General features: G+C 48.6%; 1 protein-coding gene across 1 annotated transcript in view; it reads left to right on the forward strand.

The window, feature by feature from the left end:
* The window catches only part of MVK (mevalonate kinase), a 43,383-nt gene extending 23,203 nt beyond the window's left edge, over positions 1-20,180 (forward strand). The window contains exon 11 of the transcript XR_005455396.1: positions 19,904-20,180. The gene's annotated coding sequence lies outside the window, so the exon portion shown is untranslated. The remainder of the gene's footprint in view (positions 1-19,903) is intronic.
* Positions 20,181-23,507: the final 3,327 nt, after the last annotated feature.

Consider the following 23,507-nt stretch of genomic DNA (forward strand, 5'->3'; position numbering starts at 1 on the left):
TGTACTTCCCAAGCGCTTAGTACAGTGCTGTGCACATAGTAAGCGCTCAATAAATACGATTGATGATGATGATGATAATGTGGCAAACTTCACGGAGCGGAGCCAAGCAGTTTTCACTCACCCTCCAGCCTCCCTCCCCCATCCCCGGTCGCTCCCTGGGCCTGTTGCGGATCTGCTGTGTGACCTTGAGCCAGTCACCTGCTCTCTCTGGGCCTCAGTCCCCTCCTCGATACCTCCTCTCTCTACCTTTTGGACGATTAAACCCGTGTGGGTAGGGGAACTGTGTCCAATCGGGTTATTTTTGTGTCTCTCTGGTGCTTGGCAGAGAAGCTGGCAAATAATAAATGTTTCAAGTCTTTATTGTTGCAGTTCGGTCGTATTTATTGAGCGCTCACTGCATGCAGAGCACTGTACTAGAGAAGCAGCGTGGCTCAGTGGAAAGAGCCCGGGTTTTGGAGTCAGAGGTCGTGGGTTCGAATCCCCGCTCCACCACCTGTCAGCTGTGTGACCTTGGGCAAGTCACTTAACTTCTCAGAGCTTCAGTCACCTCATCTGTAAAATGGGGATGATGACTGTGAGCCCCGCGCGGGACAACCTGATCACCTTGTATCCCCCCAGCGCTTAGAACAGTGCTTTGCACATAGTAAGCGCTTTAAAAATACCATTATTTATTTATTTACTAAGCGCTTGCAGTTAACACGTTAGCATGGCATAGTGGATAGAGCAGGGGCCTGGGAATCAGAAGGTTGTGGGTTCTAATCCTGCCTCCGCCACTTGTCTGCTGTGTGGCCTCGGCAAGTCACTTCACTTCTGTGCCTCAGTTACCTCGTCTGTAAAATGGGGATGAAGACCGTGAGCCCCACGTGGGACAGGGACTATGTCCATCGCGATTTGCTTGTGTCCATCCAACACTTAGTATGGTGCCTGACACATAGTTAGTGCTTAATGAGGACTGTAATAATTATTATTATTTTGTAAATGGTCCAACAGTCCGGTCCAGAAGAAAATAAGAACCCTCATGTTGTCCTATTTCGCCCGGTGGCTTCTCACATGTACACACATACGTACCTATGCAATCTCTCCATTTTGGCATTTGGGTGTGTGGCTTTTATTACTGGCCAGAAGTCATTTCTCTTTCTCCTCCTTGGCTTAGTGGCAAGAGCCTGGGCTTGGGAATCAGAGGTCGTGGGTTCTAATCCTAGTTCATTCATTCTTCAGAGAGGCAGAGTGGCTTAGTGGAAAGAGCGTGGTCTTGGGAGCCATAGGTCGTGGGTTCTAATCCTGGCTCCGCCACTTGTCAGCTGTGTGACTTCAGGCAAGTCACTTCGCTTCTCTGGGCCTCAGTTACCTCATCTGGAAAAAGGGGATGACGACTGTGAGCCCCATGTGGGACAACCTGATGACCTTGTATCTACGTCAGGTGCTTGGCACATAGTAAGCGCTTAACAAATGCCAACGTTATTATTATTATTTATTCAATCATATTTACTGAGCGCTTACTGTGTGCAGAGCCCTGTACTAAACTCGTGGGACCTAGCAAATTAAGATAATATCATTTGTTAAGTAGAAGGCTTCTTTGTGAGATTGGCCTAATTCCGCAGTGCAGTACAACACTCCCTGCCCACAACGAATTTACCACACGGGGCTCGCAGGCTTAATCCCCATGAGGAGGGAACTGAGGCCCGGAGAAGCGAAGTGGCTTGCCCAAAGTTCGCACAAAAGAGACAAGTGGCAGAGCGAAGATGAGAACCAGGGTCCTTTTGACTCCCAGATTCGGGAGGCCTTCCCACACTGAGCCCCTTCCTTCCTCTCCCCCTCATCCCCCTCTCCATCCCCCCGTCTTACCTCCTTCCCTTCCCCACAGCACCTGTATATATGTATATATGTTTGTACATATTTATTACTCTATTTTACTTGTACATATCTATTCTATTTATTTTATTTGGTTAATATGTTTGGTTTTATTCTCTGTCTCCCCCTGCTAGACTGTGAGCCCACTGTTGGGTAGGGACTGTCTCTATATGTTGCCAACTTGGACTTCCCAAGCGCTTAGTACAGTGCTCTGCACACAGTAAGCGCTCAATCATCATCATCATCAATCGTATTTATTGAGCGCTTACTGTGTGCAGAGCACTGTACTAAGATTGACTCTATCCATTAGGCCACGCTGCTTGTCCTGTGCCAAGCACTTAGTGCGGTGCTCCGCGCCAGGTAAGCGCTCAAGAAATCCCAAAGATTGGGAGAAACAGCAATCAATCAATCAATCGTATTTATTGAGCGCTTACTGTGTGCAGAGCACTGTACTAAGCGCTCGGGAAGGACAAGTCCGATTTGGGAGCGTTGTTCGTCTCTGGCCACTAGGGGGCAGTTGGCACCTTTTCGACCAATTCATTCATTCATCCAATCGTATTTATTGAGCGCTTACTGTGTGCAGAGCACTGGACTAAGCGCTTGGGAAGTACAAGTCGGCAACATATAAAGACGGTCCCAACCCAACAACGGGCTCACAGTCTAGAAGGGGGGAAACAGACAACGAAACAAAACATGTAGACAGGTGTCAAAATTGTCAGGAACAAATAGCATTAAAGCTATGTGCACATCATTAACAAAATAAATAGAATAGTAAATATGTACAAGTAAAATAGAGTAATAAATCTGTACAAATATATATGCTTACTGAGTGCACTGAGAGAGATAAAGGATACTCCATTTATTTATTTTATCTGTACATACTTATTCTATTTATTTTGTTTTGTTAATACGTTTTGTTTTGTTCTCCATCTCCCCCTTCTAGACTGTGAGCCCACTCAGTAGCGTTGTTGGGGGGTGGGGGGGACGACGCACTCAGAGCACCCCGACTTTCTTTTGTAGGTGTCGGGGTTCAGCCTGACAGCAGCAGCCAGCCCTGCCTGACCCCCGACCCCTTCACCCAGTGGGCAGTCAATCAATCAGTCGTATTTATTGAGCGCTTACTGTGTGCAGAGCACTGTACTAAGCGCTTGGGAAGTCCAAGTTGGCAACAGATGGAGACGGTCCCTACCCAACAGTGGGCTCACAGTCTAGAAGGGGGAGACAGAGAACAAAACCAAACAAATCAACAAAATAAAATCAATAGAATAGGTATGTACAAGTAAAATAAATAAATAGAGTAATAAATACGTACAAACATATATACGTATATACAGGTGCTGTGGGGAAGGGAAGGAGGCAAGGCATGGGGGATGGAGAGGGGAAGGAGGGGGAGAGGAAAGAGGGGGCTCAGGCTGGGAAGGGCACCATTAAGAGGTTTCCTCAGGGCCACCTGCTGATGGACATCCATTTGGCGCTTAGTACAGTGCTCTGCACATAGTAAGCGCTCAATAAATACGATTGATGATTTGGCGGGAGCTGTCTTAATAATAATAATAATAATGGTATTTGTTAAGTGCTTACTATGTGCCAAGCACTGTTCTAAGAGCTGGGATAGATAGAGAAGCAGTGTGGCTCAGTGGAAAGAGCCTGGGCTTGGGAGTCAGAAGTCGTGGTGGGTTGTTGTTTGTTTTTTTTTGTAATGGCATTTATTAAGCGCTTACTATGTGCAAAGCACTGCTCTAAGCACTGAGGGGGTTACAAGGTGATCGGGTTGTCCCACGGGGGGCTCACAGTCTTAATCCCCATTTTACAGATGAGGTAACTGAGGCCCAGAGAAGTTGTGACTTGCCCAAAGCCACACAGCTGACAAGTGGTGGAGCCGGGATTAGAACCCACGACCTCTGACTCCCAAGCCTGTGCTCTTTCCACTGAGCCATGCTGCTTATTATTTATAGTAATAATAATAATAATGGTATTTGTTAAGTGCATACTCTGTGCCAAGCACCGTTCGAAGTGGGATAGATAGAGAAGCAGTGTGGCTCAGTGGAAAGAGCCTGGGCTTGGGAGTCAGAGGTCATGAGTTGCTGTTTGTTTTTTTTTATAATGGCATTTATTAAGCGCTTACTATGTGCAAAGCACTGTTCTAAGCGCTGAGGGGGTTACAAGGTGATCAGATTGTCCCACGGGGGCTCACAGTCTTCATCCCCATTTTACAGATGAGGGAACTGAGGCCCAGAGAAGTTGTGACTTGCCCAAAGTCACACAGCTGACAAGTGGTGGAGCCGGGATTAGAACCCACGACCTCTGACTCCCAAGCCTGTGCTCTTTCCACTGAGCCACGCTGCTTATTATTTATAGTAATAATAATAATGGTATTTGTTTAGTGCTTACTCTGTGCCAAGCACTGTTCTAAAAGCTGGGATAGATAGAGAAGCAGTGTGGCTCAGTGGAAAGAGCCTGGGCTTGGGAGTCAGAGGTCATGAGTTGCTGTTTGGTTTTTTTTATAATGGCATTTATTAAGCGCTTACTATGTGCAAAGCACTGCTCTAAGCACTGAGGGGGTTACAAGGTGATCGGGTTGTCCCACGGGGGGCTCACAGTCTTAATCCCCATTTTACAGATGAGGTAACTGAGGCCCAGAGAAGTTGTGACTTGCCCAAAGTCACACAGCTGACAAGTGGTGGAGCCGGGATTAGAACCCACGACCTCTGACTCCCAAGCCTGTGCTCTTTCCACTGAGCCATGCTGCTTATTATTTATAGTAATAATAATAATAATGGTTTTTGTTAAGTGCATACTCTGTGCCAAGCACCGTTCGAAGTGGGATAGATAGAGAAGCAGTGTGGCTCAGTGGAAAGAGCCTGGGCTTGGGAGTCAGAGGTCATGAGTTGCTGTTTGGTTTTTTTTTATAATGGCATTTATTAAGCGCTTACTATGTGCAAAGCACTGTTCTAAGCGCTGAGGGGGTTACAGGGTGATCACATTTTCCCACGGGGGGCTCACAGTCTTAACCCCCATTTTACAGATGAGGGAACTGAGGCCCAGAGAAGTGAAGCGACTTGCCCAAGGTCACCCAGCAGACAAGTGGCGGAGTCGGGATTAGAACCCAAGTCCTCCTGACTCCGAGGCCCAGACTCTTTACCCACTAGGCCACACAGCTTCCCTCCTTGGGCAGTTGATCATCTTGGGCTCCTGGAGCCATGATTCCTTTTTGGACAAATTAATAGTAATAATAATAATTGTGGTATTTGTTAAGCGCTTACTGTCAATCAATCAATCAATCAATCGCATTTATTGAGCGCTTACTGTGTGCAGAGCACTGTACTAAGTGCTTGGGAAGTACAAGTTGGCAACATCTAGAGACAGTCCCTACCCAACAGTGGGCTCACAGTCTAAAAGGGGGAGACAGAGAACAAAACCAAACATACTAACAAAATAAAATAAATAGAATAGATATGTACAAGTAAAATAAATAGAGTAATAAATATGTACAGACATATATACATATATACAGGTGCTGTGGGGAAGGGAAGGAGGTAAGATGTGCCAAGCACTGTTCTAAGCACTGGGGTAGAGACAAGGTACTCAGGTTGTCCCACGGGGGGCTCACAGTCTTAATCCCCGTTTTGCAGATGAGGTAACTGAGGCCCAGAGAAGTGAAGTGACTTGCCCAAAGTCACACAGCTGGTAAGCGGAGGAGTCAGGATTAGAACCCGCGTCCTCTCACTTCCAAGCCTGGGCTCTTTCCACTAAGCCACGCGGCAGATTGTCGCGGGACGATTCCGGGACGGCTTCCCTTCTGGCTTCTCACTGGGCTCCGTTTCCTCCTCGTCCCGTGGATGGAGCCGGGAACACCATCCATGGTGTTCATGATGGGAACACCATGAAGGGAGAGAGGGAGGACCGAGGAGAAGGCGAAAGATGCTGTTTTAAGCGCTGGGGTAGATATAAGTCAGTCAGGTTGGACCACAGTCCCTGTCCCACGTGGGGCTCCCAGTCTTCATCCCCATTTTACAGAGGAGGTAGGATAGGAGGGAGCTGACGACGTGTCAGTATCCGTATGGCGTGTTTTTCCTCTGGCGTCGCCTGTTTTCCCCCTCGCCTCCTCCTTCCCAACATCATTCCCAGATACCCCCCCAAACAGGGTGTCTCTTAGCCGGGGGGACGGGGCGGGCCCTCCCCTCACCTCCGACTTTCCCGGCAGCCAGCATTTCCCCGGGCTCTACACGGGGACCAGGGCGGCGATTTCGGCTGAAGGACGAGCCCGGTAATTTGGCTAATTTTTCCCCAGCTTCATCTTTCACGGGCCGAGCGGCGTGAAAAGACAGGCGATGCCAGTTTGCCTCCTAATGGCTCGGAGCCGAGCGGCTCACGGGACCCTGGGCTTCGCCGCCCGGGGCGGGAGAACCTGGATGGGGCATTGGCGGGGGGCCGGGGGAGGCATTTTTGCCTATTTGATGACTCTCCGGCCTCTAATCATCACGTTGAGAGGGTTTCCTAGTTCCCGCGAGGGCATTAATAAAAATCACGTTTATTAAGGATTTCGTCGAGGCCTAAATATCACATTTACTAAAGATTTCTTCGAGGCCGAATCCCGATACCAGATAGGTCGGACACGATCCCCGGCCCACCTCGGCATACCGGGAAGAAGCCTCGTAATTTATTTGTGTATATTAATGTCTGCCTCCCCTTCGGTTCTTTCAATCGTATTTGTTAAGCACTTACTGTGGGCAAAGCACTGTACTAAGCCCTTGGAAGAATATAATAATATAATATAGTATAAGAATATACTATAACAATAAACAGACACATTCCCTGCCCATAATGAGCTCACAGTCTAGAGCCAGGGACAGATACTACGGGTATATACATATTACAGGTATACAGGTATATATATATATATATATATATATATATTACAGATATATATAAATATATATATAGAGAGAGAGAGAGAGAGAGAGATTACAGATATATACCTATATAAGCTTGCTGTGGGCAGGGATCATGTCTGTTGATTTTTATAGTGTCCTCTCCCAGGGGCCAAGTACAGAGCTTTGCACATAGTAAGCGCCCAGTAAGTACGATCGAATGAATGAATAATTGGTATTTGAGTAACCTCTGTTTGCCGTGGATTGCTACAAGGGGGGTAGCTCTCATCCTCATGTACCTGTAATTTATTTATTACTATTAATAATAATAACAACAGTGTTTGTTAAGCACTTACCATTTGCCGAGCACTAGCGTCTGTCTCCCTCTCTAGACTGTGAGCTCATTCTGGGCAGATTTTGTGTCTACCGCCTCCGTTGCGTTGTACTCTCCCAATCGCTTAGTACAGTGCCCTGCATGCAGCAAGTGCTCAACAGATATGATCGACTGATCCTTATTTCTGGAAGTCAGAGGACGTGGGTTCTAATCCCAGCTCTGCCAGTTGCTCGCCGCGACACCTTGGCCAGGTCACTTCACTTATCCCTGCCTCGGTTTCCTCAACTGTAAAATGGGGATTATATCCTACTCCCTCCCCCTCAGGCTGAGCCCCAATGGGACAGGGACCGGATCCAGCCAGATTAACCTGCATCTATCCAGCGCATGACACACAGTAAGTCTTAGTACAGTGCTCTGCACATAGTAAGCGCTCAATAAATACAATTGATTGATTGATTGATTAACAAATACCCTAAGAATAATCCTTTTACAGGTGGGGAAACTGAGGCTCAGAGAGGTCAAGTGGGCTGCCTAGGTTCACGCAGAAGGCCAGAGCTGGTATTAGAGCTCCGGTTTCCTGACCGCCGCCAGAACCACGCTCTCTCCATTGGGCCACACTGCCCACCAATCAATCAATCAATCGTATTTATTGAGCGCTTGCTGTGTGCAGAGCACTGTACTGAGCGCTTGGGAAGTCCAAGTTGGCAACATATAGAGACAGTCCCTACCCAACAGCGGGCTCACAGTCTAAAAAGGGGGAGACGGAGAACAAAACCAAAATGTACTAACAAAATAAAATAAATAGAATAGATATGTACAAGTAAAATAAATAGATAGAGTAATAAATATCACTCTGAGGCGAGAGCTCATGGGGAGATCCTGGTTGTGTCCCGACCCCCGAAGTGAGAACCACCTGGTTCACTGTTGCATCCCGCCTCAGCCGCTTGTCAGCTGTGTGACCTTGGGCAAGCCACTTAACTTCTCTGTGCCTCAGTTCCCCCCTCTGTAAAATGGGGGTTAAGACTGTGAGCCTCACGTGGGACAGGGACCCAATTAATTACCCCAGCCTTTAGAACAGTGCCTGGCCCATAGCGCCATTAACGAACGCCATAATGAAAGCCCAGAGTCGGTCAACTGCATTTATTGAGCGCTTACCACGTGCAGAGCACTGGACTAAGCGGTTGGGAGAGGCCAGAAGAACAGCCCCATTCCCGTCCCTCAGCGGGCTGCCGGTCTAGAGGGGAGAGGGAGGTAGACCGAGTCCCCCAGCCCCATTTTGCAGGTGAGGAGACCGGCGGGGGCGGACGGAGAGGTCAAGGGGGTTGGCCAAGGTCGCCCGGCGGGCCGGCGACCCCGCTCCGGTTGGCGGCCCACACGTCAGCCCCGCTCCTGCCTCCGGCCCCCTCTGGAATTTAATTACCGCTCGATTTTCCCCACAGAAATGGCAAGGCGGGGAGGGGAGGCCGCCGAGCCATGCGACGAGGCCTCATTTGTGCTCCCCTTCCCCCTGCCAGGCACAGATGGTATTTTTTTTTTTTTTTTTTTATCCATGTCAGCACTGGCTTCTTTCTGCTCTGATGAATAGATTCTAAAGAGGCAGTGACATTATTTCAGATAACAGAGAGAACAGAGAAAGGGTCAATGATAGAGAGAAAATGTCAGAGCGCCTAGATAAAAGGGAGAGGTGGGGAGGGGGTGGGTGGGGGGCTGGGGGGCGGATGGCGGGGGTGGGGGACGACTTCGTCCCCCACCGTCTTCCGTGCCAGGGTCACGGGAGCCGGCGAGCCCCACAGACGACAAACTTCTCCAGGCCCAGTTTGAAATTCTAATGGAGGCAGGGCCCCTCAGCAACTGCCTCCAAGGTGAGGCATTCCTCTCTCTCTGGCTCTGGCTTTCTCTCGATCTCTCTTTCCGTCTCTCTGTCTCTGCCTCGTCTCTCTTTCTCTCCATCTCTCTGTCTCTGGCTTTCTCTCTGTCCCTCTTTCCTTCTCTCTGCTCTTTCCTTCTCTCTGTCTCTGGCTTTCTCTCTATCGCTCTTTCCTTCTCTCTAACTCTGCCTCTTTCCTTCTCTCTGTGTCTGACTTTCTATCTCTCTTTCCTTCTTTCTGACTCTTTCCTTCTCTCTGTCTCGGCTTTCTCTCTGTCTCTCCTTCTCTCTGCCTCTTTCCTTTTCTCTGTCTCTGGCTTTCTTGCTATCTCTCTTTCCGTCTCTCTGTCTCTGGCTTTCTCTCTGTCCCTCTTTCCTTCTCTCTGCTCTTTCCTTCTCTCTGTCTCTGGCTTTCTCTCTGTCTCTCTTTCCTTCTCTCTGACTCTGCCTCTTTCCTTCTCTCTGTGTCTGGCTTTCTATCTCTCTTTCCTTTTTTCTGACTCTTTCCTACTCTTTTTCTCAGGCTTTCTCTCTGTCTCTCCTCTCTGCCTCTTTCCTTTTCTCTGTCTCTGGCTTTCTTGCCATCTCTCTTTCCTTCTCTCTGTCTCTGGCTTTCTCTCTGTCTCTTTTTCCTTCTCTCTGACTCTGCCTCTTTCCTTCTCTCTGTCTCTGGCTTTCTCTCTGTCTCTCTTTCCTTCTCTCTGACTCTGCCTCTTTCCTTCTCTCTGTGTCTGGCTTTCTATCTCTCTTTCCTTTTTTCTGACTCTTTCCTACTCTTTTTCTCAGGCTTTCTCTCTGTCTCTCCTCTCTGCCTCTTTCCTTTTCTCTGTCTCTGGCTTTCTTGCCATCTCTCTTTCCTTCTCTCTGTCTCTGGCTTTCTCTCTGTCTCTTTTTCCTTCTCTCTGACTCTGCCTCTTTCCTTCTCTCTGTCTCTGGCTTTCTCTATATCTCTCTTTCCTTCTTTCTGACTCCTTCCTTCCCTCTGTCTCTGGCTTTCTCTCTGTCTCTTCTCTCTGCCTCTTTCCTTTTCTCTGTCTCTGGCTTTCTCGCTATCTCTCTTTCCTTCTCTCTGTCTCTGGCTTTCTCTCTAGCTCTCTCTCTGTCTCTGCCTCTTTCCTTCTCTCCCTCTCTGTTTCTCTCTCTCTCTTTCTCTCTCTTCAAGTACGGCTTCAGCTCCAGTGCCCCAGAGCTCCTCTCTCAGTCTCTTTCTTTCTCCCTGCCTGTCCCTTTATCTCTGTCTCTGTCTCTCTGTCTCTCTCTATATCTTTCTGCCTCTCTCTGTGCCTCTCTCTCCAAGTATCTCTCCCCAAGTGTCTCTCAGCCCAGCCCCCCAGAGCTCTGTTCTCTCTGTCTCTCTGTCTACCTGCCCCTTTCTTCCTATCTCTCTGTCTTTTTCCTTCCCTCTGTCTCTTCCTAAATGTTTTCTCTGTCTGTCTGTCTGTCTCTTCAAGTACAGCCTCAGCCCCAGCACCCCAGAGCTTCTTTTCAATTGGATTCAATTAGGCCTTGGCGATGAGCTTTGCCTCCTCTGATATCTACGCTTACTGACAGGGGATTAGGCTGTTTATATTACACATCCTCTCTCTGGCTGCTAAGGTGCCACAGCAAGCATTTATGTGGCCTGGGTGGATTTTTCTTTTCTCCCTCCCCTGTTCCCATCTCCTTTCTTCTCCCTGCCTCCGGCTGCGGGTATTTATTTTCTCCCCCCCCCTTTTTTAATGGTATCTGTCAATGGTATTTATTGAGTGTTTACTGTGCGCAGAACACTGTATTAAGCACTAGAGACAGTCCATTATAACAAAGTTGGTTGGTTTCCTCCCCGCAACAAGGTTACGGCCCAGAGGGGAAGACAGACATGAACAGAAATAAAAACATTTGTTAAGCGCTTATTATGTGCCAGGCACTGTACTAAGACAAGCTAAAAGGGTGGGACAAAGTCCCTGCCCCACATGGGGCTCACGGTCTGAACCCCCATTTTCCAGATGAGGTCACTGAAAGCACAGAGAAGTGAAGCGACTTGCCCGAGGTCACACAGCAGGCAAGTGGCGGAGCCGGGATTAGAACGCAGGTCCTTCTGCCTCTCCGGGTCTGGGCTGTTCTCCCGGCTGCTCAGTACAGCACCTGGCCCTGTTAGCCCTGTGAATTCCCCAATCATTTTAATTACCGTTGTGTTCTCCTGCCCGCTCAGTACAGCTCCTGGTCTGTAGTAATCCCTGACCAGTACCACACTTATTTTTATTCACTCATTCATTCATTCAATCATCATCAATCATCAATCGTATTTATTGAGCGCTTACTGTGTGCAGAGCACTGTACTAAGCGCTTGGGAAGTACAAGTTTGCAACATATAGAGACAGTCCCTACCCAACAGTGGGCTCACAGTCTAAAAGGGGGGAGACAGACAACAACAACAAAAAACCCTAGTACATAGGTGTGTGACTTTGGGCAAGTCACTTCACCTCTCTGTGCCTCAGTTCCCTCATCTGCAAAATGGGGATGAAGACTGCGAGCCCCACCTGGGACAACCTGATCACCCCGTATCCCCCCCCCAGCGCTTAGAACAGTGCTTCGCACATAGTAAGCGCTTAACAAATGCCATCATTATTATTATTATTAGAAGGGAACTTTCTCACTGGAACCGCGCCAGCGCTCAGTACAGTGCCTGGCACAGAGTAAGCGCTTAAGAAAGCTTAGAGAAGCAGCGTGGTTTAGTGGAAAGAGCCCGGGCTTGGGAGTCAGAGGTTGTGGGTTCTAATCCCGGCTCCGCCGCTTGTCTGCTGTGTGACCTTGGGCAAGTCCCTTCACTTCTCTGGGCCTCAGTTTCCTCATCTGCAAAATGGGGGTGAAGACTGTGAGCCCCCCCGTGGGACAACCTCATCACCCTGTAACCTCCCCAGCGCTTGGAACAGTGCCGTGCACACAGTAAGCGCCCAACAAATGCCATCATCATTACTGTGTGCTGGACTAAGCACTTGGAAAGTACAGTTCGGCAACAGATAGAGACAATCCCTACTCAGCAACGGGCTCACAGTCGAGAAGGGGGGGAGACAGACCACGAAACAAAACAAGTGGACAGGCGTATCATCCACCGTCAATCATATTTATTGAGCGCTTACTGTGTGCAGAGCACTGTACTAAGCGCTTGGGAAGTACAAGTTGGCAACATATAGCTTCAAAATAAATAGGAGTATTGATATATACACATCATTTTCCCAAGCGCTTAGTACAGTGCTCTGCACACAGTAAGCGCTCAATAAATGCGATTGAATGAATGAATGAATGAATTTAATAAAATAAATAGAATAATGAATATGTACATATATACACACACACATATTTATGTATTATACATATATGTATGTGTGTGTGTTGCTGTTGTACTCTCCTAGCCACTCAATAAACCCCGACAAGTGCCACAATTACTTTTATCGCTGTTGTACTCTCCCGTCACTCAGTACACTGCCTGGTCCCCAATAAGCCCTGACAAATACCCCAATTCTTCCTACTGTTGAACTCTCCCGTCCGCTCAGTACAGCTCCTACGGTTCCTGACAAATACCACAATTACTTTCACTGCTTTTGTACTCTCCCGGCTGCTCAGTACATTGCCCGGCGCATAGTAAGCCCCGATAAATATCACAGTTCTTTCATTCATTCGTTCATATTTATTGAGCGCTTACGGTGTACAAAAGCACCATATTAAGCACTTGGAAAAATACAATATAACAATAAACAGGCACATTCCCTGCCCAGAATTCTTCTTATTACTGTTGTACTCTCCGGGTTGCTCAGTACAGTGTCTGGCCCCTAGCAAGCTCTGACAAATACCAAAAATACTTTTATTTCTGTGGTAACTCTTCCGGCCGCTCAGTACAGCCCCTGGCCCATAGGAAGCCCGGACGAATATCACAGTTCTTTCATTCGTCCATTCGTTCATTCAGTCCTATTTATTGAGCGCTTCCTGTGTGCAAAGCATCGTACTAAGCGCTTGGGAGAGGACGACGCACCTCTCTCTTGCTTTCCCCCCGGCACGCTGAAGGATTTGAAAGTTAAAGTATTAGCGTCGGCTTTGTTGTTGCCTAACTTCGACAGACAAATTGAGAACTAGTTGTCAAAATGTCAGTGCACAACAAATCAACATTCAAAATGAGTCTCAGCCCCGTGTGGTGTGTAATTAAAAAAGGGAAAAAAAAAATCCCTTTTCGAAATTTCGGCGTGCGTTGGCTTCGCTTTATATTTGTCTGTGTGATTAATAAAGGCAGCTAATTTCCCGACTTTAAAAACAGCTAGAAAATAGCTCCTAATTACATATTAGGCTCCGAATGGCCTCTTGCTGAGCTTTTGACTGGTTTTGGTGGGCAAGAGAATTTGGCAGAGGCTTAATTGCATTCTGAGCATCATCTAATTTTAGTTAAATGTAATGTAATCAGCAGCAGATGTCGGAAATAAAATATGAATTATGAATATGATGAAATTTCATTCTTGAATAAAAAAGTCATTTGCTATTTGGTTCATTAAAGGCTTGGAGGTTTGTAAGGGGCAGGTATAAACAGACTGGGAAAGGCGCGGGTGAAAATGATATTTTCCAGAAGGGTGGAAGCGCTTAGTACAGTGCTCTGCACATAGTAAGTGCTCAATAAATATGATTGATGATGGAAGGGGGGGGGAAATACTATTTAAATGTTCCCTCTAGAGCACCCAACTATTGTTAATTAAAGGTGTGGGAGAGAGAACAGGTTTGGGGCAGGGGGGTTGGAGATGCTGCAGGATGGGGTTTTTTGTTTTGGCTTTGGGGGGGTTTAATGGTATTTAATAATAATAATAATTATGGTATTTGTTAAGCGCTTACTATGTGCGAAGCACTGTTTTAAGCGCTGGAATTTGTTAAGCGCTTACGATGTGCAGGGTACCCTTCTAAGCTCCGGGGAAGATACAAGATAATCGGGCGGGACACAGTCCGTGTCCCACATGGGGCTCTCGGTCTTCATCCCCATTTTGCGGATGAGGGAACTGAGGCTCAGCATGGCTCAGTGGAAAGAGCCCGGGCTTGGGAGTCAGAGGTCATGGGTTCGAATCCCCACTCTGCCACTTGTCAGCGACTGTGGGCAAGCCACTTCTCTGTGCCTCAGCTACCTCATCTGTAAAATGAGGATTAAGACTGTGAGCCCCACGTGGGGCAACCTGATCACCTTGTAGCTCCCCCAGCGCTTAGAACAGTGCTTCACACATAGTAAGTGCTTAACAAACACCATCATTATTACTATTGTTATTATTTCGGGGCCCAAATAAAGATGCCACACTCCAATTTTTCCCCCCTTTTAGACTGTGAGCCCACTGTTGGGTAGGGACTGTCTCTATATGTTGCCAGCTTGTACTTCCCAAGCGCTTTGTACAGTGCTCTGCACACAGTAAGCGCTCAATAAATAACAGTAAGCCCACAGTAAGCCCACGTCATCCCCCGGGCCTGGAATGCCCTCCTTCTGCCCATCCGCCAAGCTAGCTCTCTTCCTCCCTTCAAGGCCCTGCTGAGAGCTCACCTCCTCCAGGAGGCCTTCCCAGACTGAGCCCCTTCCTTCCTCTCCCCCTCGTCCCCCTCTCCATCCCCCCATCTTACCTCCTTCCCTTCCCCACAGCGCCTGTATATGTGTATATATGTTTGTACATATTTATTACTCTATTTATTTTACTTGTCCATATCTATTCTATTTATTTGATTTTGTTAGTATGTTTGGTTTTGTTCTCTGTCTCCCCCTTTTAGACTGTGAGCCCACTGTTGGGTAGGGACTGTCTCTAGATGTTGCCAATTTGTACTTCCCAAGCGCTTAGTACAGTGCTCTCCACATAGTAAGCGCTCAATAAATATGATTGATGATGATGATGATGAATAAATACGATTGATGATGATGATGATGATGATGATGAGGCTCAGAGAAGTGAAGTGACTAGCCCGAGGTCACACAGCAGACAAGCGGCGGAGCCGGGATTAGAACCCAGGCCCTTCTGACTTACGGGCCTGGGCTCGACCCACTAGGCCAGGCTGCTTCTAGACTGTGAGCCTGCTGTTGGGTAGGGACCGTCTCTATATGTTGCCAACTTGTACTTCCCAAGCGCTTAGTACAGTGCCCTGCACACAGTAAGCGCTCAATAAATACGATTGATTGATACAGTGCTCTGCACACAGTAAGCGCTCAATAAATACGATTGAATGAACGAATGAATGCTTGTGCATCTGAGCCGTCCCCATTGCCGGACTCTCCTCGGGATGCCTGCGGCCTTAAAAATAATAATAATCGTGGTTTTTTGTTACTCGGTTGATGGCATCTATTGAGTGCTATGTACAGAGCACTCGTCCACGTGTTTTGTTTTGTCGTCTGTCTCCCTCTTCTAGACTGTGAGCCCACTGTTGGGTAGGGACCGTCTCTATATGTTGCCAACTTGTACTTCCCAAGCGCTTAGTACAGTGCCCTGCACACAGTAAGCGCTCAATAGATACGATTGAATGAACGAATGAATGCTTGTGCATCTGAGCCGTCCCCGTTGCCGGACTCTCCTAGGGATGCCTGCGGCCTTAAAAATAATAATAATCGTGGTTTTTTGTTACTCGGTTGATGGCATCTATTGAGCGCTATGTACAGAGCACTCGTCCACGTGTTTTGTTTTGTCGTCTGTCTCCCTCTTCTAGACTGTGAGCCCGCTGTTGGGTAAGGACCGTCTCTATATGTTCCCGACTTGTACTTCCCAAGCGCTTAGTACAGTGCTCTGCACACAGTAAGCGCTCAATAAATACGATTGAATGAATGAATGACTGTACTAAGCACTTGGGAGAGGACAATACTTCAGAATTAGCGTATGTGTTCCCTGCCTTTGCCCGTCTGGACTGCGATCTTGTGGTGGATAGGAATGTACCTGTTGTTATACTGTAGTCTCCCAAGCGCTCAGTACAGTGCTCTGCACACAGTAAGCGCTCAATAAATACGATTGAATGAATGAATGACTGTACTAAGCACTTGGGAGAGGACAATACTTCAGAATTAACGTATGTATTCCCTGCCTTTCCCCGTCTGGACTGCGATCTTGTGGTGGATAGGAATGTACCTGTTGTTATACTGCAGTCTCCCAAGCGCTTAGTACAGTGCTTTGCACACAGTCAGCAATGAATACATAATAAATAATTTAATGAATGAAATGAATTGAATAAAATGAATAAATAATTTCAATAAATACGATCGAACGAATGTATGAATGAATGCATTTACAAGCACTGTACTAAGCGCCGGGGCAGATACAAGCTAATCAGGCCCCACGGGGAGCTCACAGACGGAGGAGGAGGGCGAACAGCTATCGAATCCCCATTTGGCAGATGAGGGAGTTGAGGCCCAGAGAAGTGAAATGACTCACCCAAGGTCACACAGCAGACAAGCGGCGGAGGCGGGATTAGAACCCAGCTCCTTCTGACTCCCATTAGACGGTCAGGGACTGAGTGACCTGTAGATGGTAAGCTCATCGCGGGCAGGGAACGGCGTGGCCTGGTGGAAAGAGCCCAAGCCCGGGAGCGAGAGGACCTGGCTTCTCATCCCGGCTCTGCCGCTTGTCTGCTGGGTGACCTTGGCCGAGTCACTTCACTTCTCTGGGCCTCAGTTCCCTCACCTGGAAAATGTAAAATCCATCCCCCTCCAAAACCAGACATGGATGCCCCTTAGTTCTCACCCTGCCGGTTAGTTTGGCTTTCTGTGGGGGGTTTTTGAGTTTCGTTTTGATTTTTTGTTGGGGGCTTTTTGTTTTTTTGTGTTGTCGGTGTGGTTGGTTTTTTTGTTTTTGTTGTTTAACACTTTAACAAGTGTTTGTTTTTGTTTTTATTAATAATAATAATGGCATTAAGCACTGACTATAAAAATAAAGCGCCGGGGAGGTTACAGAGTGATCAGGTTGTCCCACGGGGGGGCTCACAGTCTTAATCCCCATTTTACAGATGAGGTGACTGAGGCCCAGAGAAGTGAAGTGACTTGCCCAAAGTCACACAGCTGACAAATAGCGGAGCCGGGATTTGAACCCCTAACCCCTGACTCCAAAGCCCGTGCTCTTTCCACTGAGCCACGCTGCTTCCCCTGTGTATATGTATCTATGTTTGTACCTATTTATTACTCTATTTATTTATTTTACTTGTACATATCTATTCTATTTATTTTATTTTGTTAGTATGCTTGGTTTTGTTCTCTATCTCCCCCTTTTAGACTGTGAGCCCACTGTTGGGTAGGGACTGTCTCTATATGTTGCCAACTTGGACTTCCCAAGCGCTTAGTACAGTGCTCTGCACACAGTAAGCGCTCAATAAATACGATTGATTGATTGATTGATCCCTGTTCTCCCACCTAGTAGACCGTGAGTTCCATACAGACTGTGAGCCCACTGTTGGGTAGGGACTGTCTCTATATGTTGCCAACTTGGACTTCTCAAGCGCTCAGTACAGTGCTCTGCACACAGTAAGTGCTCAATAAATATGACTGATTGATTGATTGATTGATTGATCCCTGTTCTCCCACCTAGTAGACCGTGAGTTCCATACAGACTGTGAGCCCACTGTTGGGTAGGGACCATCTCTACATGTTGCCAATTTGTACTTCCCAAGCGCTTAGTACAGTGCTCTGCACATAGTAAGCGCTCAATAAATACGATTGATGATGATGATGACAGGGATTGTGTCCGACCTGATTAACTTGTACCTTACCCCAGCGCTTAGAACGGTGTTTGCCGCATAGTAAGCGCTTAACAAACCGTAAAAAAAGGTCATATTGTCCCCTCCCAAGGGCTCCGCGTAGTGCTCCACGCACAGTAAGTGCTCAATAAATACGAGTGATGGATCCGCCTTGGTCTTGGTGAGAGGATTCCGGGATCCAGAGATCCGAGGCGGCAGCGGGAAGCTTTTGTCCTCGTGCCTGGGCCGGGCCCCCGGGTTCCCGGCCCGTCGGTCGTGCCCAAGGAATCGTGGATTTGGGGGTGAGACGTCCCCCGGGAGCTCCGTCCCTGTGGCTAATGAACGATGCCTCGCAATTAGGCGGAAAAGATTCATTAGCGAAATGCTTCTTATCGACCGAGGGTCCACTGTGCCCACAATCATCATCAATCGTATTTATGGAGTGCTTACTGTGTGCAGGGCACTGTACTAAGCGCTTGGGAAGTACAAGTTGGCAGCATATAGAGACAGTCCCTACCCAACGGTGGGCTCACAGTCTAAAATCAATAATCTGGGGGGAGTTTTTCTAGGGGGGGCATCCCATACAGGAACCAGGGGTCTCAGGAAGGCAGGGGGCCGGGGACCACCCCCAAGACGTCCTGCCATCCTCGGATCCCTCCCTTCTAGTTGACCCAGCAGCCGAACCCCCTCTTCTCCTCACCACAATAATAGTAATTATGGTGCTTATTAAGTGCTTACTATGTGCCAAGCACTGTTCTGTGCCTTTTAGACTATGAGCTCACTGTTGGGTAGGGACTGTCTCTATATGTTGCCAATTTGTACTTCCCAAGCACTTAGTACAGTGCTCTGCACATAGTAAGCGCTCCATAAATACGATTGATGATGTCTCCCCCTTTTAGACTGTGAGCCCACTGTTGGGTAGGGACTGTCTCTATATGTTGCCAATTTGTACTTCCCAAGCGCTTAGTACAGTGCTCTGCACATAGTAAGCGCTCAATAAATACGATTGATGAGGATGTTCTAAGCGTCGGGGTAGATACAAGGTAATCAGGTTGTCCCGGGGGGGATTCACAGTTTTAATTCCCATTTTACAGACGAGGTACCTGAGGCACAGGGAAGTTAAGCGGCTTTCCCAAAGCCACACAGCAGTCAAGTGGCGGAGCCGGGATTAGAACCCATGACTCCCAATAATAATAATGATAGTATTTATTAAGCGCTTCCTATGTGCAAAGCACTGTTCTAAGCGCTGGGGAGGTTACAAGGTGACCAGGTTGTCCCACAGGGGGGGCTCACAGTCTTAATCCCCATTTTACAGATGAGGTAACTGAGGTGCAGAGCAGTTAAGTGACTTGCCCAAAGTCACACAGCTGCCAAGTGGCGGAGCTGGGATACGAACCCATGACCTCTGACTCCAAAGCCTGGGCTCTTCCCACTAAGCCACGCTGCTTCGCCGAAAATCGTGATTTTTATTATCATTAATTAGTAACGAAGGGATGAAGATGAACGAAGGGAGCCAGCCAGGGTGACGCCGAAGGGAGCGGGAGAAGGGGAAAGGAGGGCTCAGTCAGGGAAGGCCTCTTGGAGGAGACGGGCCTTCAGTAAGGCTTTGAAGTAGGGAGAGAGTCGTCGTCTGTCCGTCCAACAGTCCGGGAGGAGGGAAGAGGCCCCGGGGTCCCACGACCCCGTAGAGAAACACCAAGGATCGATCCGTCCGTCCGAGACGCTCCCGATCCATCATCATCATCATCATCAATCGTATTTATTGAGCGCTTACTATGTGCAGAGCACTGTACTAAGCGCTTGGGAAGTACAAATTGGCAACATCTAGAGACAGTCCCTACCCAACAGTGGGCTCACAGTCTAAGAGGGGGAGACGGAGAACAAAACCAAACATACTAACAAAATAAAATAAATAGAATAGATATGTACAAGTAAAATAAATAGAATAATAAATATGTACAAACATATATACATATATACAGGTGCTGTGGGGAAGGGAAGGAGGTAAGATGGCGGGGTGGAGAGGGGGACGAGGGGGAGAGGAAGGAGGGGGTCTCCTTCCACCCATCGGAGGGGGTCTCCCCAGCTGGAGGCCCCAGATAATAACCCAGATCAGTCCTCTTCATCACAGGAAAGCCAGGCCGGGTGAGGCGGACGTGTCTCCTCGAAGGGAAGTGTGGTCCCTGGGGGAAAGTTGCGAAGGGAATGGGAGATGTAATCGCTTGGCTTATTTTTTCCGCTTTTCTCTTCCTCTATCTTCCCCGTCCTCTCTGCCCCCCGGCCCCCCAGCCTCCTCTGGCTGCTTCCCTCCCAACCCGCCCCCATCCCCGTCGCCAACCGGCGTAGTAGAGGGACGCCGCGGCAGTGATTGGAGTGGGAGGATCATTTCCCGTTATCTTGGACCCGCAGACCGACGTCCGACACACTCCGGGCCTCGTGGGATCCACCGTGGTGATTTTTCTCCTACGAGCCATTGCAGCCGGCCCCCAAAACGGGCCATTTCGGGGTCCCGGCTAGCCCGCCCCCAGGACGTTCTCCACAGTCTCCTTTCAATATCATCATCATCATCATCATCAATCGTATTTATTGAGCGCTTACTATGTGCAGAGCACTGTACTAAGCGCTTGGGACGTACAAATTGGCAACATATAGAGACAGTCCCTACCCAACAGTGGGCTCGCAGTCTAAAAGGGGGAGACAGAGAACAAAACCAAACATACTAACAAAATAAAATAGAATAGACATGTACAAATAAATTAAATAAATAAATAAATAGAGTAAAAAAATATGTACAAACATATATACAGGTGCTGTGGGGAAGGGAGGGAGGTAAGATGGGGGGATGGAGAGGCGGATCCCGTTAATGCATTTGAAGAAGCCCAAAATTCAGACTTCACAAGGAGAGATTCCTTCCATCTTCATTTTCTGATTGGACCCTTTAGCGACATTGATAATTAATAATAATAATAATAATAATAATGACATTTATTAAGCGCTTACTACGTGCAAAGCACTGTTCTAAGCGCTGGGGAGGTTACAAGGTGATCAGGTTGTCCCACGGGGGGCTCCCAGTCTTCATCCCCATTTTACAGATGAGGGGACTGAGGCCCAGAGAAGTGAAGTGACTTGCCCAAAGTCACACAGCTGACAACTGGCAGAGCCGGGATTTGAACCCATGACCTCTGACTCCAAAGCCCGGGCTCTTTCCATTGAGCCACGCTGCTTCTCTAATTAGAAAAATGATAATAATTAGAAAAATAGTGCCTCTATTAAGGTTTTTGGGTGACTCCTTCCTGTTCTTTCCAATCAATCAATCAGTGATAATAATGATCATACTGATTGTGACGCTTCCTATGTGTTTACTATGCACCAGGACTGTACTAAGCATTGGGGTGGACACAGGAAGCAGCGTGGCTAAGTGGAAAGAGCGCGGGCTTGGGAGTCGGAGGTTGTGGGTTCAAATCCTGGATCCACCGCTTATCGGTTGTGTGACAGTGGACAAGTCACCTAACTTCTCTGTGCCTCAGTTACCTCATCTGAAAATGGGGATTAAGACCGGGAGCCCCACGTGGGACAACCTGATCTCCTGATCCAGACTACGGAGGACATCAGCCTCCACCCCTCGACCCCGGCGTGGACGCGGACCTCCGAAACCCGGGCCGGCTCCGGCGCCCTCCCGCACCCCCTCCTTCTCATTAATCAAGGGCAAGACAGGTAAAATTCATTTGGAGATGAAGGAACGGCCGGCTAATCCTTTCTGCGAGACGTTGATGGACTGGCAGCTGCGGGAGAATCGGCCGCGGCGGTAATGAAATTAGGCTAAAACTGCTGGAGTGCTGCACATAATTGCCCTTGTCTGTCACGGGGAGTAACATCTCCACCATCCCACACAGCCACTGTGGAGGTCGCAGGGATTGATTCCTCTCTCTCCCTGTTTGCCGTCGAGAGGAAAGGCATGCCCCGGCCCCGGGATCGCCTTCCCACCCTCTCCCGTGGCCTGGGAATCAGAAGGATCTGGATTCTAATTCCGGCTCCGCCGCTTGTCGGCTGTGTGACCTTGGCCTAGTCGCTTCACCTCTCTGGATCTGTAAAATGGGGGTGAAGACTGTGAGCCCCATGTGGGACAGGGACCGTGTCCATTCTAATTGGTTTGTATCTACCTCAGGGCGGAGAACAGTGCTTGGCACATAGTAAGCGTTTAACAAATGCCGTAATTATTATTACTATTGTTGTTCCTCCCCTGGAGAGAGGGAGGGGGTGAGGCCGGGGCAGCTGGGCGGAGGGAGATGTGTAGTGGGTGACCAGGAGGACGGCTGTAAGTGTGAAGGCTGCCTTGCCGGAGAGCACCAGGGGGTAATAATAATACTCAACAAATATAATGTCTAAATGCCATTATTATTATTATTATGGTATTTGTTAAGTCTTCTCGACTGTGAGCCCACTGTTGGGTAGGGACTGTCTCTATGTGTTGCCGACTTGTACTTCCCAAGCGCTTAGTACAGTGCTCTGCACACAGTAAGCACTCAATAAGTACGATTGATTGATTGATTAAGTGCTTACTGTGAGCTATGTACTAAGCACTGGGTGGATACAAACAAATTGAGTTGGACATAGTCCCTGCCCCACGTGGGGCTCACGGTCTCGATCCCCATTTTACAGACGAAGTAACTGAGGCCCAGAGAAGTGAAGTGACTTGCTCCAGGTCACACAACAGACTGTGAGCCCACTGTCGGGTAGGGACTGTCTCTATTTGTTGCCAATTTGTACTTCCCAAGCGCTTAGTACAGTGCTCTGCACACAGCAAGTGCTCAATAAATACGATTGATTGATTGATTAAGTGCTTACTATGAGCCATGTACTCAGCACTGGGTGGATACAAACAAATTGAGTCCCTGCCCCACGTGGGGCTCACAGTCTCGATCCCCATTTTACAGACGATGTAACTGAGGCCCAGAGAAGTGAAGTGACTGGCTCCAGGTCACACAGCAGACAAGTGGAAGAGCCGGGATAAGAACCCAGGTCCTTCTGATTCCCAGGCCTGGGCTCTAACCGGGCAGAGAAGCAAAGTGACTTGCCCAAGGTCACACAGAGGATGAGCGGCGGAGCAGGGATTAGAACCCAGGTCCTTCTGACAACCAGGCCCGGCTTTTAACCGCCAGCCCGTGCTGCTTCTCCCTCATCCGAGCGGCCTCTGCTTGCGGGTTGGGTGGAGGCCAGATGACCAATCAATCAATCAATCAATCGTATTTATTGAGCGCTTACTGTACTAAGCGCTTGGGAAGTACAAGTCGGCAACATGTAGAGACAGTCCCTACCCAACAGTGGGGTCACAGTCTAAAAGGGGGAGACAGAACAAAATCAAACAGGGCCTTGGGTTGGGGAGAATCAGGTGGGAGAAGGGAGACGGGATGGGAGGTGGTGGGGAGTATGTGTGAGTGTGTGCTGGCCACCTCGGGGAAGGTTTTACGTGCCCGGCCCGGGTGATTTACTACCCCCGACAATCACATATTTCACTTCCCGTCTCCCAGATGAAGATTAGTTGTGTTTGAAAAGTGCCTGAACACACAGTCAATTCTGCTTAAACGTTTACAGGCAACTGAGCAGAGATAATATGCCCCTTTCCCCCCCACCAAATCCCAGCTCGGGTAATGAGGGGCCGGGGGCTGGGGGACCCACCCCCAACAAGGGCCGAGGACCCCTTTTTCCCCTCCTCCTGGGGCCTGAGGACTTTATAATAATGATGGCATTTATTAAGCGCTTACTATGTGCAGAGCACTGTTCGAAGCGTTGGGGAGGTTACAGGGTGGGCAGGTTGCCCCACGGGGGGCTCACAGTCTTCATCCCCGTTTGACAGGAGAGTTAACTGAGGCCCAGAGAAGTGACTTGCCCAAAG

This window comes from Tachyglossus aculeatus, chromosome 21, assembly GCF_015852505.1.
Source record: "Tachyglossus aculeatus isolate mTacAcu1 chromosome 21, mTacAcu1.pri, whole genome shotgun sequence".
Lineage (NCBI taxonomy): Eukaryota > Metazoa > Chordata > Mammalia > Monotremata > Tachyglossidae > Tachyglossus > Tachyglossus aculeatus.